Genomic DNA, 12500 nt, shown 5'->3' with positions numbered 1-12500 from the left:
AGAGTGGAAGAAGAGAAGATGGAGACGGTAAACATAAACGGAAGAGCAGGCAGATGTAAAGAGAGTGCATTGGTGCGAAGACTTGGCTTGTCAGGTAGAGGGGATAGGATTAAGAGGAGCATACAGGGAAGGCTTGAGTGAGGCCGAGCGATGGGCACACTCCCTGTTGTTTACACCCGTGGCGTCACGCTGGGGTATTGACTATCTCGTTTCCCGCGCGATCGGTCAGTCGGGAGAGGGAGGGAAGGGGCGAGCGAGAGAGGCTGAGGGCTGAATAAGTGACTTTGAGGGCCACTGACGAGGGGACGACGGCAAGGGACGGCGGCCAAGTGATGAGAGAGGAAATGTCGTTTGAGAGCCACACGCAAACGAAGGTTGACTGGGATGTAGTGAAAATATGGTGAAATACAGGTTTTACATATAGTGAAGACGGATGATGTTGGCTGGTGACGTGTATAGTGATTTCTGTGGTGATTTCTGACCTGATATGTAAAGGAAACTCACCTATTCAGCCCTCCCTCAGCCATTTGAAGCTCCCTTTGACTTCCTCTTCCCCCACAGCCTTGGAGATAAACACAGATCGATTTCAGCACTGTCGGGGAGAATGGAAGTGAGAATAAGGTAAAATTTGAGGCACTGCATGATAAAAGGTGAGGTTTTGAAGCTATAAAGGTACCCCAGGCAGCCACTCACTCACCTGACGCTGTCGATTGTAAGCAGGCGAGAGGTTTCAGAGTTTGAGAAGGGGAAGGAAAAAAAAAAGAACGATTCAATACTTCAAAAGGTAAAGCCGAGGATGTGAATGGTGCTGAATAGATCCAGATTCATTCAAGTGAGCGTCAATCGTGTCTGTGTGTGTGTGTGTGTGTGTGTGTGTGTGTGTGTGTGTGTGTGTGTGTGTGTGTGTGTGTGTGTGTGTGTGTGTGTGTGTGTGTGTGTGTGTGTGTGTGTGTGTGTGTGTGTGTGTGTGTGTGTGTGTGTGTGTGTGTGTGTTTGCCTATCTGTTTGTTTGTCTGTTTATCTCCCTTTTCTTTAATTCCTTGCTGGTCTCAAGATATGTCTGTCTGTCTGTCTGTCTGTCTACCTGCCTGTCTGCCTGTCTGTCTCTTACTTTGTGTGACAGTCTAATGATACTTAACAAACTATTCATGCTATAATGCCTAAACTGATCAAAATATCGACTTCAGAAGAGGCAGTAATGAGAATCGCAGCTCTGAAAACATTGCATCTGCCGAGCAAGACATTAAAGATAACAAACACGCAAGAAGCAAATAAGCAAAGGAAATATTTGACTTTTAACCTTCATGGAAAATGTTCAGGCATTACAATTGCTTGGAGCTTGAAATAATTGTATACTGAAAGTCACGCAACGATGCAGCGAAGAGAGAGAAGAAAAAGGAAAAGAGAAAACAAGAAAAGAAAGAATGCATGGTTTCATCCGCCATAACTTTTGCACAAAAATGCCATTACAACAACACTAAACCCACATCAGACTCCACTCGTGACACGCCACTTAGTCTTGCGCTCCTCGGTCCGAGATAGCAACACGACAAACACGTGAGCGCTGCAGTGGCGAGCTGAGGAATCGGTGCCGCTCTTTTTCGCAACTATAATCCAGAGAGACACACATTGTCATCTGCTCTCTTGGAAGACAACGTGACGCTTTAGTACGGCGTTGCGAGTTCGACCCCCAACACGTGGCAGTTGTTTTAATCAGCTTTGTGGTGCATTCTTAACAATCTCAGTCACCAAGCAGCTTTCTTTGTCTTATCGCTGTGTGACCTCAACACTCTTCCACATAACAGCACCCCTCTTTCACTTTAAAATAGAAAGTAAAATAAAGATAAGCATTTTCTTACTAAATCGACACCATCTCTCAGTACCACGACATTAATTTCATTATTTTCTAGATATCATTCGACAATTTCATGGAGTTACAGATACTTTTCGTCATCAAAGGATTTTAAAATCATTTCACTACTCATGCAACACAATTAGGTCTTATTTACTCCGTTGAATTCGCTCAACGCTTTGTATTTTAAGAGTGAAATTTGTAAAACGAAAAAAAAAATGTGATTAGGTTACTTCACCAGCAAAACAGTTCTTCCTTAAAATAAATCTTTGGCACTCACTCTATCATTTGCTAGTTATTCGCTAACTTATCGGAGCTTCAACATACCTGTCTGGATAAAAAATATACGTAAGTGGAATAAAGATTACTTCCACAACAGAAACTTGAAGTACAAAAGATACCACGTACAACTACTGCTGTACCGCGCATTCTTTTTAATCGTTTTTTTTCATTTTCTGTACTTTATCTCTTTTGTTGCATTCTTGCGAGAGTTTACCATTACTATTATCACTACCACAACCACTATCACCAAACCTTAAAAAAAAAAAAAGAAGAAACAGAAATACAAAGGATAGTGTGCGTATGAAACTGGGAGCTCATTTTGGCCGGCTTTGTTTCCTTCAGCATTACCGGGGCAGGTCGTGTGCGTCTGATGTGCATTAGGTTGAGCCGACACGTTGTCGCTCGGCGGAACAATTACCTCCAGGACACGCCAGCGGAAAATCACATCATTCGTAACGCAACCCAACGCAACACCAGTTTTTTTTTTTTTTTTTTACGAATATGAGAGAGAGAGAGAGAGAGAGAGAGAGAGAGAGAGAGAGAGAGAGAGACATTAGCTTTTGATCAACACCTAAAAGGACATCACCTGGCTCCCGGGTGTCTCCTCAGTTCCCTTCTCTACTCTCCCCTCCCATCTGGCAGGATTTTTTTTGTTGTACTGCGGATACAAACACACCTCTCTCTCTCTCTCTCTCTCTCTCTCTCTCTCTCTCTCTCTCTCTCTCTCTCTCTCTCTCGTCCAATGAGTACGTTAGAGTGAACTTAAAGCCCAATTTCATTTTTTTTCCTGTAAATATAATGAAGAAAATATCGTGAATTACGTTTTTGTATTACTCCAATTTTTTTGTTCATCTCTTTTCCCTGCACGCGAGCTTATACCTGTACGTACGCATACACGCACACGCGCACACACGCACACACACACACACACACACACACACACACACACACACACACACACACACACACACGAACACGGATTTTCGTATTAAATATTTCCTTGTTGGTATGTGTATATGTATGATTATGCATGTATTCTCTCTCTCTCTCTCTCTCTCTCTCTCTCTCTCTCTCTCTCTCTCTCTCTCTCTCTCTCTCTCTCTCTCTCTCTCTCTCTCTCTCTCTCTCTCTCTCTCTCTCTCTCTCTCTCTCATACCACAACACTTTTCCATTCCTTCGTATTTTTTCCACAAACTGGTTATCGGGGAATATCAGGCAATTGCTAACTCCCCTAACCTCCCAACACACACACACACACACACACACACACACACACACACACACACACACACACACACACACACACACACACACACACGTACATACAGCATTCCCCTCTTCTATCTCCACTTCAAGTATTCCCCTTCCGCCCTTATCTTCCTCTTCCCCTCGCTTCTCTCTCCACATCCCCTGCCAAAAGTCCACCCCTGCACACCTACAAGCGATAAAGCTCTATTTACGTTTTTTCAGCCCACGGGGATATGAAAAAAAGAGGGAAAAAATGTGCGCATCAGTATTGTAAATAATGAAATGAAAATGCCAAAAAATATATAAAAGGGAGAGAGAGAGAGAGAGAGAGAGAGAGAGAGAGAGAGAGAGAGAGAGAGAGAGAGAGAGAGAGAGAGAGAGAGAGAGAGAGAGAGAGAGAGAGAGAGAGAGAGAGAGAGAGAGAGAGAGAGAGAGAAATGGCGTAGTAAGATGAAATTAAAGTTGTATTAAGTTCCTGTTTTTGCACTTTGGTGTGTGTGTGTGTGTGTGTGTGTGTGTGTGTGTGTGTGTGTGTGTGTGTGTGTGTGTGTGTGTGTGTGTGTTTCACTGTTTCACTGTTTCACTGTATGATCTGCTGCAGTCTCTGACGACACAGCCAGACGTTACCCTACGGAACGAGCTCAGAGCTCATTATTTCCGATCTTCGGATAGGCCTGAGACCAGGCACACACCACACACCGGGACAAGGTCACAACTCCTCGATTTACATCCCGTACCTACTCACTGCTAGGTGAACAGGGGCTACACGTGAAAGGAGACACACCCAAATATCTCCACCCGGCCGGGGAATCGAACCCGGTCTTCTGGCTTGTGAAGCCAGCGCTCTAACCACTGAGCTATCGGGCGCGCGCGTGTGTGTGTGTGTGTGTGTGTGTGTGTCTCTCTCTCTCTCTCTCTCTCTCTCTCTCTCTCTCTCTCTCTCTCTCTCTCTCTCTCTCTCTCTCTCTCTCTCTCTCTCTCTCTCTCTGGTCCCTCGTACTCTTCAGCGGGGTATGCAGAATAAACTTCGTGGCAGGAAGTTTGCACAAGCTGGGAACTCGTGGCGGCTTCTAGAGGGGAGCAACTTCACGAGTCGCCGAGCTTCTTCCTTATTGGCGGGATGCAATTCTGAACCCATTTCCCTGTCAGGTCTTTTCCTCTTAATTATCCGTCAATTTTGAAAAGGACGAGGTGGAGGAGGAAGAGTAGGAGGAGGAGGAGGTAGGAGAGATGGAGGATATGGGAGAAGATAAGCAAAGGGAAAGAGAATGAAGGAAAGAAAGGGAGATTAGCATGTAGAAGAAGGAGGAAGAGTAGGAAGAGGAAGAAGAGTAGAGGGAAAAGTAAAAGGGGAAGAAAGAATGAGGTGGAGGGTATGAAAGAAGAAGAGGAGGAGGAGGAAGACAGAGTGTGGGAGAAGTAGAGGGAGAAGGAGGGATATGAAGAAAGGAGGAAGAGGAGAAAAAAGAGAAGAAGGAAGAGGAAAGAAGACGAGAGGGAAAAGCAGAAGGAGAAGGAAGAAGGAAATGGAGGGTATGAAAGATTAAGATGAGGAAAACAGAGAGAGTAGGAGAAGTTTGAAAAAAAAAAAAAAAGGAAGAGGAGAAAGAAGGAGAAGGAAGAGGAGGAGGTGTGTGAAAATGATCGACGCCTCATTTCAGACTAACTCGTACAAAAAAAGAAGAAAGAAAACAGAAGACGCCAAAAAGGACAAAAAAAAAAAAACGTCATATATTTGATGGATGTCGTTTTGAGAGAGAGTTGTTCCTAATCCTGAAGAAAAGTAATTGCTACTCTCTCTCTCTCTCTCTCTCTCTCTCTCTCTCTCTCTCTCTCTCTCTCTCTCTCTCTCTCTCTCTCTTTCACTTTGCTTCGTACATATGCCCTTTCTCTACCAAATCTGAATTTTAGCACGTCTAAATCTTAAAATTCTTGCTCTTTTTCTCAACTTTCACAAGAATTTGGTGACGGAAAGGAGGAGGAAGAGCAGGAAGAGGAGGAGGAGGAGGAGGAGGAAGAGGTGACAGAAAGAAGTCAATAAGGAAGGGAAAATTTCAAAGTGCAGAAAAAGGAAGTGAGGAAAGATGAGGAGAACGAGGGGAACGAGGAGAAGAAGGAGAAGGAGGAGGAGGAGAAGGAGAAGGAGGAGGAGGAGGAGGAGGAGGAGGAGGAGGAGGAATAAGGAGAATGGCAGGAGGGACTGACCGACACTATTACTTGAGTGCTGAAGATGAGATGACGTTCAGGAGAAAAGGAGGAGGAGGAGGAGGAGGAGGAGGAGGAGGAGAAGTGACAGGACAAAGAAAAAAAGGAGAATTTGACATTAAGAAGGGATGAAAGTGTAAAAGTTAATGTGATTTACGGAAAAGCGATAGATATGAGAGAGAGAGAGAGAGAGAGAGAGAGAGAGAGAGAGAGAGAGAGAGAGAGAGAGAGAGAGAGAGAGAGAGAAAACCTAAAACCAAATATACCCTATAAGCAAACACTCACGTCTTACACCTCCACCTCTTCCTCCTCCTCCTCCTCCTCTTCTCTTTCATCCTTCTCCTCCTCCTCCTCCTCTTCCTCTTCCTTCATCCTTCTCCTTTTCCTCCTCCTCCTCCTCCTCCTCCTCCTCCTCCTCCTCCTCCTCCAACAGGCAGGCAGTCACAGAAAACGCGCGTCAGGAGCAGTAATATTGCAGACCGAAGCTTTTATCTAACAACTACGCGGCGTTCTTGAAAAGGTAATCATTGGGACCGTAATGGTGATGACGATGATGGTGACGGCGATGGTGATGATAAAGGCAGCAATAGTAATAGCTCAACAATTCTCCACAAAAGTCAAGCTGTATCAAGGGGAAAAAAAATAGATAGACAGGAGACGAGAATATCTAGTGAAAGGTAAACGGCAAAACTGAGAAAGGAATCAAGTGTTCGTGTTTCTTTGCAGTTTAGTTTTGTTGGAAATACGAAACTTGTCGCAAAAAAGATTCCCTAGCGCTGATAAATCGTCCTACTTTCTTCTCCTTTACTCTTACTCTTCACTCCTTCTTTTCACTACGCACTGCACGGAATATAAAGACGCCTGTTTTGAATCCTCACAGACTCAGGAAAAAAAAATGGAAAAGGTAGGAAAAATGTGTAATTAGCAGTAAAAGAAAGACTGGGAAGAAGAGATTAACAGGAATAACAGAACTACATTGAATTAAACGGGATAACTAAACAGTAACAGACCCTTAACTCCTTGCATAACTATTCAGAGATGTAACTTTGAAATACATGATAAAGAGATGAGATGATATAATAGAGAGTTTGTAACTGTTTTGTATTGTGAGGAGGAGGAGGAGGAGGAGGAGGAGGAGGAGGTGGTGGTGGTGGTGGAAGAAAAAAAGTAGATGATATCGAAGACAAAGACAAAAAAAAGATGACCAAGATGAACAAGAACCAGAGGAACAAGAACAAGGAAAAAAAAACAAGAAAAAAAAACAAATAGGAGAAAAAGGACAGAGACGCTAACGAAGAGGAAAAACAACGAAAAACAGCAATAGAAAGAGAAGAAGAAAAAGAAGAAGAAGAAGAAGAAGAAGAAGAAGAAGAAGAAGAAGAAGAAGAAGAAGAAGAAGAAGAAGAAGAAGAAGAAGAAGAAGAAGAAGAAGAAGAAGAAGAAGAAAATGACAAAGCTGGTGCGCAGTTTTAGTCACTCCAGCATCCATGTTTTGGCAGCAGGACCCTCGATATTTGAAGCCTCCCGAAGATCACTCGTTATCCTTCATTTGTCTTAGCTGATTGAAGTCCTAATTAATCCCTTGCTGCTTCAGAGACCCTTCATTATTTTTTTCTATTCATCTCCTAAACTTATCTAAACGTCTGTCCGTGTGTGTGTGTGTGTGTGTGTGTGTGTGTGTGTGTGTGTGTGTGTGTGTGTGTGTGTGTGTGTGTGTGTGTGTGTGTGGAGGGGAGGTTGGTCAAATAACACAAAAAAAGATAAACTAGAGATAAAACATCATAATTGTTATTCTTTAATTCAAAAGTTTATAAAAAGTTTCCTATTCTGAAGTGGTTCGTGTTGGGAAAGTGAAAAATATAGGAAGAGGAGGAGGAGGAGGAGGAGGAGGAGGAGGAGAAAATTGGAGAGAAGACAAAAAAAAAAGCAAGAACAAAAGCAACAGCGAAAAGAACAGAAAGGAAAATAAAAATAAAAGACAAAACCGAAAGGAAAAAGGAAGCACAGGGAAAAGAAAAAGTAAAAGGAGGAGGAACGATAAAAGTAGGGAAGGAAGGAAGGATGGAAAAAAATAAAGAAGTAAGAAAATAAAGGAAAACAACGAAAAATAGCAATGAAAAGTAACCATAACAAACACCCAACAAACACACACACACACACACACACACACACATACAAAGTACCTTCCCGTTCCCCAAACTCCACAAAGCACCAACTCCCAGTAACGTTTATTCCTGTGTTCCGAGGCTAAATACACACTAGGAGCTAATACGAGTCTGGTTCCCTCCACTCCCTCTCTCCTCACCCCGACGTCCCCCTAAGTACCCACCCATTCCCTTGCCTTCCACGCCTCAGCGACAAAGGAGGTGCCGAAAGCAATTGGATCACGTAATAAGCCTAAAGGAAATCCAGTTCATCCCACAAAACACACGATGGCAGAGAATCAAGGCAGGGTTTAGGAGCCGAGAGAGAGAGAGAGAGAGAGAGAGAGAGAGAGAGAGAGAGAGAGTGTGTGTGTGTGTGTGTGTGTGTGTGTGTGTGTGTGTGTGTGTGTGTGTGTGTGTGTGTGTGTGTGTGTGTGTTTTGAGTGCGTTGCGTGCTCATTTACAAAGCTGTAGTGATAAATATTCAAACCCAACACAGTATGGTCATTTTTTTTCCTCTTTCTCATTTGAAAATTCCAGGAAAAAACATGTGCAGACTCTCTCTCTCTCTCTCTCTCTCTCTCTCTCTCTCTCTCTCTCTCTCTCTCTCTCTCTCTCTCTCTCTCTCTCTCTCTCTCTCTCTCTCTCTCTCTCTCTCTCTATTCTTTTCCCTCACCTAATTAATGATAATCAAAGTAACAGCAACGAGTCAAAAGGGAAAAGAAAAACACTCGTCACACTTCCCTCACTCTCCACGCAAGGCGGTGGTGAAGGGAAGGAAACCGAGTGACCTTCCTTCTCTCTCTCTCTCTCTCTCTCTCTCTCTCTCTCTCTCTCTCTCTCTCTCTCTCTCTCTCTCTCTCTCTCTCTTTCTTGCACCTCTGGGAAAGACGCCTCTGTTTTAGCAGGAAAGGGTAACTGCGAGGAGGTGTCCGGATTACTTCTGGAAGACTCAGTAATTGCCCTCCTTTGCTCGGCACTCACAACTCCTCATCCTCCTCCTGTTCCCGCTTCTCCCCTCCATCCTTTTCCTCCTCTTCCTCTCCCTCCTCGTCAGACTAGGTTAGTGGGGCTCTTAAGTTGGTTATTTTCCTCATGTCATAAGACATGGTATAATTGAAACATGGAAAACAAGGTTGTGCTCACCAGGATGCTACGTGAGTGTGTGTGTGTGTGTGTGTGTGTGTGTGTGTGTGTGTGTGTGTGTGTGTGTGTGTGTTTGTAATTCACCACGGTCGTCTTCTGGTCACCCAGCCAGTCTTCCCCAGCTCAGACCTCATAAGCCGATCTTCGGGTAGGACTGAGACCACAACACACTCCACACACCAGGAAAGCGAGGCCACAACCCCTCGAGTTACAACCCGTACCTATTTACTGCTAGGACCTAGGTGAACAGGGGTTACACATTAAGAGCCTTGCCCATTTGCCTCGCCGCTTCCTGGGACTCGAACCCGGGGCCTCTCGATTGTGAGTCGAGCGTGCTAACCACTACACTACGCGGTTTGTGTGTGTGTGTGTGTGTGTGTGTGTGTGTGTGTGTGTGTGTGTGTGTGTGTGTGTGTGTTTATCGCCATGAAATTAACAATGACATAGCCCAAGGAGATAAGCGTATATTTAACTCTCCCTCTCTCTCTCTCTCTCTCTCTCTCTCTCTCTCTCTCTCTCTCTCAACACCACCTGCTGCCCACAGTTTATGGTTCACAATACATAAATCAGCCCGCATCTCTCTCTCTCTCTCTCTCTCTCTCTCTCTCTCTCTCTCTCTCTCTCTCTCTCTCTCTCTCTCCCCCCAGCTTTTGCCCCAAACCCCATGCCTAGTTACACCCCTCTCTTACTTCTCTCCCTTCCCACCCCCCATAGCACCTCCTCGCCTGCGCTCTTCGACAAAACATGGCCGCAAGGAAAGGAGGTACAGGATTTTACCTTCGATATTAACCAACTTTAAGTCTGCTTGAGCGAGTTACCCCCCCCCTTTGCTCTTCCTCCTCTTCCCCTTCCTCCTTCTCCTCCTCCTTCTCCTCCTCGTAGCTAAAGGTCAGACCAAGTTATAAGGTCGAAATTGAGTTGTCTTTCTGGAATTTCTCTCTCTCTCTCTCTCTCTCTCTCTCTCTCTCTCTCTCTCTCTCTCTCTCTCTCTCTCTCTCTCTCTCTCTCTCTCTCTCTCTCTCTCTCAAGGTTACACGTTTCTCCTCCACCTACTCCTCTTCCTCCTCCTCCTCCTCCTCCTCCTCCTCTTCCTCCTCCTCCTCCTCCTCCTCCTCCTCCTCCTCCTCCTGTGCACTCTCTGTGATGACTGACTGACTTACTTGGAAGGCCACAGAAAAGAAGTGGTGATGTTAATGTTGGCTTTTACGTACGTACTCGAAATGTGCAGGAAATCAAGCGAAATAAGAAAGAAAAAGGAAGAAAAAGATGCCTGAGTAACAAAAATAGAGAAGCGGAACATTCAAAAAAGGTATACACAAAAAAAACATGAAATAAAATGTAATAAAGACGAAGGAAATGAACTTACAACGAAATAAATGGAAATGCACACAAGAACGAAAGGAAAGAGAAAGAATATGCTGATTAACTCACTAAATTGGTGACGGACAGGCAGACAGAGCACGAGAGACAGACTCAGACGCTAGGAAAATTACCTAGATTGCTAACACGCTAACAGACAGAGAGAAGCAGAGACAAAGGCACTGCGAAACTCATTAACTCACCGCCAGATAAAATGACAGATAGGCGGACAGACAGAAAGACAGACAGACAGACTAGTAAACAGATAGACAGAGATTCATACAAAGAAGAGACAAATTATGATAAATCTTTAAATTCCTTACAAAAAAAATTCAGATACACAAACAAATAGACAAAAGAACGCACAGAGAATTGAGAAAAAAATGCTTACAAAACTACTAACAAAGAGATAAGACAAAATTGCATTAACTTAGTAACCAAAAAATGCACGAACAAATAAACAAAGACAAGCAAAAAGACAGACAGAACAACGAACTGCCTCAAACATTATGAAAAATAACTCACTTTAATCGTAAGCCAATTAAAAAGAACCACTCATTTGGCAACAGAGAGAGAGAGAGAGAGAGAGAGAGAGAGAGAGAGAGAGAGAGAGAGAGAGAGAGAGAGAGAGAGAGAGATACAGACAGACAAACAGACAGAGCAAAATTAACTTGACTAAATTCCTAACAGACAAGAGATAGACGCGGAGACAAGGGAGGACAAAGGCACCACCGGACACCCCACGAACCCCTCTCTCCTCTCTCTCTCCCTCACTGCCCTGCCATCACCTGCCATCACCTGACTGGCTCAAATATTCTCTGAGTGGCGGCGGCTCACCTGACGCGGCTTCAGGCAGAGTGTCAGCCACTGGTCAAAGCATAATTGGATGATTCACTTTCCTCCAACACCCCTTCTTCCTCCTCTATTTCTCCCTCTTCTTCCTCTTCTTCTTCTTCTTCTTCTTCTTCTTTCCTCCCCCCTTTCTTCTTCTCCTCTTTCCTATCGGTATGTCTCCCGGTAATGAAGTTATAGTTGTGCTTGTTTCTCTCTCTCTCTCTCTCTCTCTCTCTCTCTCTCTCTCTCTCTCTCTCTCTCTCTCTCTCTCTCTCTCTCTCTCTCTCTCTCTCTCTCTCTCTCTCTCTCTCCGTGTCTCCAGGTCTTTAACATGATCCCTCCAACCCTTCATTCCTGTTCCCTCTGTAATTTGTCTTTCTCTCATCCCGCCATCCACACTTACTTTCGCTCTCTCGCTCTCTCTCTCTCTCTCTCTCTCTCTCTCTCTCTCTCTCTATTCTCCCAACCTGTCTCAATTCTTATTCCTCCCAATGTTCCTTTCTCATTTTTTTCCTCCTCCTCCTCTCTCCCTTCCACTTCTCCAATTATCTTTTCACACCCCATCCTTCTTGTCTTCCCTTCTTCCTTTCCACAACTTCATCCGTCTTTTCACTTTCCCTTTCTCCTCCTTTGCATATCTAAGTTTCTCGTTTTCCCTTCCTTGGTCCTTGTCTCTACCCCTGTTTTCCATTCCCTCATTGTCTCTCTCTCTCTCTCTCTCTCTCTCTCGATCTCCTTCTCACACTTCCCTCCATACCATTCTTTTCTTTCACTTTGATCACCAGTACCTCTTTCCTTATTTCGCAACTCTCCCCCTTTCCTTTGTTGTTGTCTCCCTCCCTCTCTCTCCCTCTCTCTCTCTGTCTCTCTTTCCTTCCCTCCCTGGTCAGTTATAGCAGCGCCCCGTCAGGAACCCCCCGCCACTTCCTGGAACAAGACGCCACTGGTGATTAGGAAGCAAATGAACACCAACACCTGCTAGGGTTTGACCTCCTTTGCCAACAAGAACGCCACCTTTATCGCCTTCTCCACCGCCACCACCACCGCCACCACCACCACCACCACTTAGAGCTTTGGTGTTTTTTCGTTGTTCTCTTGTTATTTGCTAGTAGTCGCCACCACCATCATTACCTCTCATTGCTATTCCTCTTCAGTACCGCAGTCATCACTATTGTTACCACCACTGCTCAGATAAGGAAACTTCATCACCATCATCATGAGTTATATATTAGTTATCGTGTTACTATCATTCTGTCATCATTTTAATTGCTTTGAGAAGTGGAAGCCTCCGAGATAGTAGATACCATTACGATCGCCACTAGCGTCACTACCAACACCAGTAACGAAAACAAGAGAAACAGCAACAACAACAACAACAACAACAATAGTAATAATGTTGATTAGAATTTGAATAAAAAATAAACACCCCA

At 44.4% G+C, this 12500-nt stretch overlaps 1 protein-coding gene and 1 long non-coding RNA gene across 2 annotated transcripts in view; one reads left to right on the top strand and one right to left on the bottom strand.

The window, feature by feature from the left end:
• Nucleotides 1–12500, top strand: part of LOC123499504 (neural proliferation differentiation and control protein 1-like) — a 240356-nt gene that overhangs the window by 195719 nt on the left and 32137 nt on the right. The gene's annotated exons all lie outside the window — the stretch shown is intronic.
• Nucleotides 1–12500, bottom strand: part of LOC123499506 — a 68638-nt gene that overhangs the window by 35578 nt on the left and 20560 nt on the right. Inside the window, exon 3 of the long non-coding RNA XR_006673002.1 lies at nucleotides 505–592. This is a non-coding gene — a long non-coding RNA (uncharacterized LOC123499506). The remainder of the gene's footprint in view (nucleotides 1–504; nucleotides 593–12500) is intronic.

The sequence above is a fragment of the Portunus trituberculatus genome, chromosome 50, assembly GCF_017591435.1.
Source record: "Portunus trituberculatus isolate SZX2019 chromosome 50, ASM1759143v1, whole genome shotgun sequence".
Taxonomy (NCBI): Eukaryota; Metazoa; Arthropoda; class Malacostraca; order Decapoda; family Portunidae; genus Portunus; species Portunus trituberculatus.
The sequence above is the reverse complement of the archived record's forward strand: the minus strand, read 5'-3'. Positions and strand labels throughout refer to the sequence as shown.